This window comes from Mauremys reevesii, linkage group 18 (assembly GCF_016161935.1).
Source record: "Mauremys reevesii isolate NIE-2019 linkage group 18, ASM1616193v1, whole genome shotgun sequence".
Classification (NCBI taxonomy): Eukaryota; Metazoa; Chordata; order Testudines; family Geoemydidae; genus Mauremys; species Mauremys reevesii.
Window position 1 is genome coordinate 2362176 of NC_052640.1, and position 7481 is coordinate 2369656.

At 44.0% G+C, this 7481-nt stretch overlaps 1 long non-coding RNA gene across 1 annotated transcript; it reads left to right on the forward strand.

Annotated features, from left to right (window-relative positions):
• Nucleotides 1–420: 420 nt before the first annotated feature.
• LOC120386338 lies at nt 421–6182 on the forward strand. The gene is made up of 3 exons (XR_005589666.1): nt 421–579; nt 3455–3524; nt 4835–6182. It is a non-coding gene; the product is annotated as an uncharacterized LOC120386338 (long non-coding RNA).
• The last annotated feature ends 1299 nt before the right edge of the window (nt 6183–7481 follow it).

Consider the following 7481-nt stretch of genomic DNA (forward strand, 5'->3'; position numbering starts at 1 on the left):
CACTTTGAGTTGGTGGGTCCTGTGGTGAGCTTGCTTCTGATGATGAGCTTGGAGGAGTTGGGGGATTGTTGGAAGGCCAGAGGAGAGGGTTCAGGAAAGATTTCTTTCAGAATAGGGACAAGGAAAACAAACCATAGGAATACATAGTTAACCATGGTGGCTGATTTGAACCCTTTGATATCAGTCCATCAGGCCAAATGGAGTTTTTTGTATTGTTACATATAATTAGCTCCATAAAGCTTTTCACCGTATCCAGTAATTTGCACAAGTCCTTTGGCAAATCTTTGAAAATCTCAGGTGCCCAGAGCAACTTAGCAATGTTACAGGCTGATTCATAACCCAGGATAGTAACACTCGGAATGTAGCCTGCTAAGGAGCCGAAGGTCGGACGAGTTGAACATGAATAACATTTTTCTTTTTAAGCGCAGGAAAAGAACGTCCTTAGGAAAGCAATTGTGCTCCATCAGCTAACCCGTCTCCTATGACTAGAGGTCTTAAATCATCATTCACCTGCCAGCCAGGCGTCAGACCGTCAGGGGCTTTGTGAAGAAAACAGTCTATTTGGCGTCCAAGACACAGGTGAGCCAAAGCTTTGGCAAGGCTTGGAGCATTCGGGGCAGCAGAATGACAAGAGCTAAGTGCAGACGAAGGGGACTTTGGGTAGAATCACAACACAATACGTCCAAGAGTCAAGGGCAGAAACTACTGTGGGGCTGGTGAAAGGGGGAAGTGTCTCAACTATCCACCCCCGTTTGTCACCAACTTCATTTTGCCCTTTGGGGTTCGCTCTCCAGGGTGACTCCAGCAAGTGCATTGACTAGCAGGAATAGTCACTCAAACAGCGACTTTTAAACGACGGTTGGAGAATCCTTGCAGAACGCACATTTTGAATTTCCTGCTAACGCAGGATATCTGATCCCTCCCCGCAGGGAATAAAATGGATCCCTTCCCGGGGAAGCGTAGGTGTGTCCCCTGGAACAATGCATGTAGATCCGGGTTTCTCAAACTGGGGTCGCCGCTTGTGCAGGGAAAGCTCCTGGCAGGCCGGGACGGTTTCTTTACCTGCCACACCCGCAGGTCCGGCCGATTACAGCTCCCACTGGCTGCGGTTCAGTGCTCCAGGCCAATGGGGGCTGCGGGAAGCGGCGCGGGCCGAGGGATGTGCTGGCTGCCCTTCCCGCAGCCCCCATTGGCCTGGAGCGGCGAACTGCACCCAGTGGAAGCCACGATCGGCTGGACCTGCGGACGCGGCAGGTAAACAAACTGGCCCGGCCCGCTAGGAGCTTTCTCTGCACAAGCGGCAACCCCAGTTTGAGAAACACCAATGGAGATGTTTGTGTAAGATGCTGATTATTGGGCTCTGTCAATGAGTTGGTGTCACTGGGGGAGTGGAAGGGTCGGGGGCAGTGTGATAAGGGGCTAGAGCAGCCCTGGGGTGTGGCAGGGCTCTCATGGGCATTGCAGGGGCAAACACGTAGCTTGACTTTGATAAATAATCACTGGATTCAGAATCTAACTGATTTCAGCTCAAGCCCCTTGAACAGTCTTCCAGCTGTGCCTAGTTTTCTAACACAGGGGATCTGCCATTCAGATAAGCAACATGGAGAATGGAGGTTTCTGTTCACTCAGACCATCCACAGTTGCTTTGTGCATTTCATGCTCTCTCTTGCTCTTTAAAGGAGGACAGCAGTATGGCCATCTTACAGACGCCTTCATTCATGGGTTAATGCATGGAGCTGTGGGTATTCTCAGGGTCACTTTAGGGGACACATGTTATTTGTTGTTGGAAGAGGTGGTGGGCAATTCAGAGAGTGAGATCTGATAGGAAGGTTTTAATTAGCTCGAGATTCTGCCTCTTTATCTGACTGGTTACACATGAGGATGGGGGTGACACCAGCACCACACTAAAGAGCTCTGCCCAGGGAGCCTCCACAACTGCCATCCCAGGGGTGTTGTGTAGTTAAGAAGAAAAACCAGAAGCCTCCTTCCAGGGGCTGAAGACATAGATTTTGAATTAACTTGTTCTCCTAACATCTGGGCCCTTGGCTGATCTTACATTAAAGCATCAGCGGCTTCATGTGGTTTATGACTCACGAGCTACTTTAACTACACAGGCAAATGTAGTGACAAGGGAGCAGTGTAAGGCCCTGATTGTGGTACCTTGGCTCCGGGCAACCATTGTATGAGTTGTCCCACTGAAATCCCTGGGCGCGAGTGGGGCCTAGGCATTGTGCTGTCTGTGTGCACAGAGCTGGGCCCGTTTCTGAACAAGGCAGACAGAACTGAGCCATGAGGGAGAGGGGATTCTTTTTCTTCAGAGGCTGATGCTGTTTAATGACATTACAGACTATAATGCTACCACACGGGCAGGTTTCCTAACGTCTCTTTTGGCCTGCAGTATGATGCCCCTAGAGTGGTGTGTGAGGGGCTGGGGGAGGGGGGAAGAGGAGCTAGGAGGAATAAACATGTTTCTACTTTGCTAAATCTCTGTTCCCCGGAATTGATAAGAGATACTGAGCAAAGGGACGAGAAAGATCAAGCGCTAGTGCGACCCTATCTGCTAAACCAGCTCTGGGTAAAGTACAGGAAATGTCATCAAGATGCTATGATCAATTTATCTTGTAACTGGATCAGTTACATTTGTTATACATGTTTGGCTACTAAAGGGATTATTGGAATTTGTGGAAGTGTACACAGCAACTCGGTAACCTAGCGGATTGCTTAGCAATTAAACCAATGGGAAATCATCAGGTTCTCTACTCAAAATGTAACACATTTCATCTCATGCAGACGACAGAAAATGCATTAACTCTCTCTGTGTTGGCTACAGTCCAGCTGTAAACTTCCCTGTTGAGCTGATTCAAAGCAGGCAGGCCATTTATCAAACTCTAGTAAGAGGAAATGCTCACATAAGACATTCATTACTGTGGGCTGGAAATTTTAGGGCAAGATCAGAGCAAAAGTGAGCCTATTTTACTTACACACACACACACGCACACACGTGCACACACACACACACACTCTCTCTCTCTGCCATCCTGAGATCTACTGCAAACAGACAGAGAGAGCTAGGTGCCGGGGAGGAAGACTCTAAAGAACTGTCACTCCCCCACATCTTATGCTGCTTAGGTACAATCAGACAGCGCTTTCTCTCCGCCAGGCTCATTAATGTGAAATATGCAAAGAGCAGGTGACACTTAGTGTATGCCCCAGGCAGCCTAGTGACAGGGTGAGTAAAGGCCCATTGGTGCTGGATTGGCACTGGCATCCCGTTAGCAATAATATTCCTAGGCATCGTGTACCTGTTGAAATATAGGCCTTCCCTCTGGAAGACCGGAAGGATGGACTGCACAGACCTATGGTTCTCTCCAGCCACACTTTTCTGTTTCTAATGTAAGTTTGCTTGAAAGACCATTAGTCATGTGTTTGTCTCCGTTTTTTATTGTTATTCCAGGTCTGCTGCTGGGAGCTGCCGGAGCCCATTGTGTTCAGTGCCAGCCTGTACACTTATTTCCATCTCTTCTGTAAGTTTCCATAAAACTTCCAAAAATGGGTTGGGAGAAGTGCTCTGAGGTCTCTTAATTAATAACCTTTTGATCAGCCCTCACTGTCTGAATGCAGATTAGTATGTCACAGAATGAGTGACTGAGAAAGTTCTGAAGTCATGTGCAGACTGCAAAAAAAGCCCAAACAAATAAATATTGTCATTCCCGGACTCCTCAGCAGAACTTTTACTTTCATGCAGTTGTCTCTAGTAACAAATACCACTAAAGTAGCCCCAGACAACACAGGATTTATCCAGCGAGCTGTGCAGTATGGACATCTGTGCAGGAAGCATCTAAGCAGAGCAGAGCAGGAAATGCTTTTCCTCTCCCACAAGAATTTTTTGAGACACTCAACATTTTTCCTGTCCCAAATCAGGATGAAAAGTTGAAAAATTTCATGGAAAAAAATCAGTTCAGGTCAATCAAAACATTTTGTTTTGATAATTTTGAAACATTTCATTTTTATGTTGACCTTTTTTCTCTTTTAAAAACATTTTTAGTATAAATTAAGTTAAATGTCTAAACAAAAAGTCATTTTGAACTGAAAAACAAAACTTTTCATTTCCAAAATGTCATGACAGGCTGTTTTGACAATTAAAAAAAATTTCAAACATTTTTTGAGTTGGAAAATTCATCAAAACCGACTCTTTCACACAAAGTTTTGTTTTTGACAAATCAGCATTTTGGCAACATTTTTTTCTAAAATATTTCTCAACTAGCTCAACATCTAAGTGCTCATCTTCACAGGGAAAATGACTAGAGTAGCTCCGCATATGGACACTGTGTTCCAGAATAAAAGTATTCTGATGTGTTTTCAAAGCAGAGTAATTATTGTGGAATAAAATCACTTTTATTCTGAAATACAGTGTCCATACTGGGAGGAATTTCAGAATAGTTATTCTGCTCAGTTTCACCATGTAGACAAGATCTTTGGTAATGAGGACCTGAGAGATCTGTTTGATTGATTCTGAGTTTTGAAGATGTAACATTCTTATTGTTCCGCACCCGCTAATCTTCTGAGCGGCAGTGGTGGTTTATAAATAATTTTGCAGAACTGCTTTTCTTCATTAACTACCAGCGATAGCACCCCTCTACACTTTTCAAGGACATGTTTGATAGGCAGTTCCATTCTGAGAGATTAAATAACCATGTTTTAAGCAGCCTGATGATTCCCCAAAGAGACCATATTTTACAACCATTAATGTGCACAACAGAGTGTATTCAGATGGGCAATTTGGTGCTATGATGAATTTAAAGTATAATTGATGTTTTCCAACTGATTTCTGCAGGTTTCTACAGTTCTCCCTCTGTTTCACTCTGGCCCCTTTTCCCATTTTGAAGAAATGCCATAGGATATCTCAGTGAGCAGGAGAACAAGCCTCAGAATGAAGAGAGCCGCTTTCCATGCAGATTGTTCCCTATGCCTGGGACGATGAGATTTCTCTGTTGTGTTTCTTGAGTATGCAGCAGTGGCCAGTTTCAACAATTTAGAAATCAAATGTTAGCATTAGGGAGTCTGATACTCAGCAAATCCAGAACAGAAAAGGTAGCTTAAAATCTTGTCTATAAGAGTTCACAACATGTGGTGATGGATTCGGACATTGTGCTGAGAACTCAAAGGTCAGCGGGTGAGAGCCAGTCAAGGGCTTTTGAAGGTCATTCCTGTGCACCGAGTGTCAGACTGGACAATACCATTGGTCAATAAGTATCATTCAGATCGGTCAAGTCACCAGTCTAAACCACCTCGTTCTTTTTGTGCCAAGGGCTCTTCCCCCTAGATCGCTCTGTCTCTGACATGATGAGTAACATTGTGTATTGTAATGCCCTGGCCCAAAGGCCACTGACCTCAGTGGGAGGAGGACTGGACTTGTGATGGATCTGGACATAATGGAGCTCAGGACACCATATATTTTATTGTGTCTTTCATCCCATATTCTGGCATCTTAATAAGCAGGTTGTTTTGAAGCCATAAGGAGTGAGGCATAGGAATGGCCTCTGAATAGAAACACATGGGGGCGGGGTAGAGGGGGATGCAGATGTCTTTCGCTTTGGGGATCCGTGGTGGGCTGAGATCAGCTGCTGAGATGGCAGGCAGGCAACGGCTGAGTGTGTGGGTGTGAGGGAAGAAATCACCAGCAGCCGGCCCTAGACCAGTTTTGGAGCATTCCTAAAGGAAACACAAGAAAAGGAAAAATCCCAACCCAGAACAATCTTTGCAGTTTATGGGCTGATAAGTACATATTTAGCCCAGATTAGGTTCTGCTATTACCTGACTTGGTTGGTGATGGTTCCTATCCCTGCTGGGTCTGAGCACCTCAGAATCATTAATTCATTAATTAAACCTTGCACACCCAATGTGGTGTAGGGCAGAATTACTGTTCCCATTTTACAGCTGGGAAAACTGAGTCACGGAGCCATTAAGCGACTTTCCCCAGCTCACATAGTGAATCAGTAGTAGAGATGGGAACTGATCAGAATCCATGTCCTGTGTCTTAACAACATGACCATCCTTCCTCTCAGTGCCTCTTAAAAACAAAACCCTTTGTGCACCCGTTAAAGAGGGGAAATGTTGCTACTTACAAGAATAATTGAAAATCTCTTCTTGAGGGACCGCTGTACATAAAAAGAATTAAATGAAATAGTCTGGCCTCATGTTCTTTAGGCAGAGTATTTGCCTAATACCAAATTAGAAGATCTTGAGCTTTTTCTCTGAGGAATCTGTGTGCAGTGTCTGCCTTATGTACACGTAGCAACAATTATGACCTGGAATTTTTTGGTATGATGCAGATATATTAACTTTATGAAATTAAACCTATAAAGCGAGAACCAGGAATGAGATTACAAAGTGGAGTGACTAAAAGAGAACTAATTAAATGGAAGCAAACGCTACCCTCTTTGCCACACGTTAATACTCTTATTCTTAGCAACAAGGCAATAGGCTTTAATTTATATTCTCACACAAAAAAACAACTCAGGGTTTTTTCCCCCCTCTCAACACAAAACACTAAAAACCAGGGAAATCCTAAATTAAAGCACTTTTTACACCAACACCTTCCCAATTTCCAAGTGTTTGCCCCCTGACCTCCATGACATGCAACGATACCAATACATTACTGCTTTCTAACATGCTCACTTTAATGCAACCTCATCAGCACCCATGTCACAGAACAGAAAATCACAAAGCTTAGAGTCTGGAGCGTCTATCTGATGACAGAGCTATTCATCAGTGACATAGAAATTCTAAATCAACAGTGTTAATAGATCACAAATGAACACATCAGCACTTTAAAAACATAGTCTCTGCCTCCAGTCTGGAATTGTGTCAATTTTCATATTAGCTAAACAAAATCAGGATGTTCTATGTTAGTGGGAGCTGAAAAAGAGGGTTAGAGATGGGAGGGGGCCTCTAGTGGACCCATTTTAAAATAATTGCAACTTAAAAACTAACGTATTTTCTTGAAAATGCCTAGAAAATTAATTCTGAACTCAGAGTAAATGCTGTCAGGTGAGGAGACACTGTATTATTCATACCTAACAGAGTGATTTAATCCTTGCTTTAAGTGCAAATGTCAACACAACATTAACTAAGGAGCTGCTGTAGCACCTTTATAATATTCCAGAGGCAGCAGGGAGTCTCAGGTATCAATAACAGGCTTTTATTTAACTGTCAGATGATGAACATAGTGAATGACAACACATTCAATGTCCTGCTGCCAAATCTTTTTATCCCTCACTTTCTCTCTAGCCTACTTCATTTTAGATTCCCGCTGGAGCCACAAGAGGGCACTGTGTCACACTCTCCATAGGAATATCTAGAGCTGGTTGAAATTTCCTGGATTTTGAGTTTTTGATTTTTCCCCCCAACATTTTGATTCAGCACCCCACCCCCACCTCAGGAATTTCCACTGCAGATCAGGTTTCCAGCAAGCAATTGAA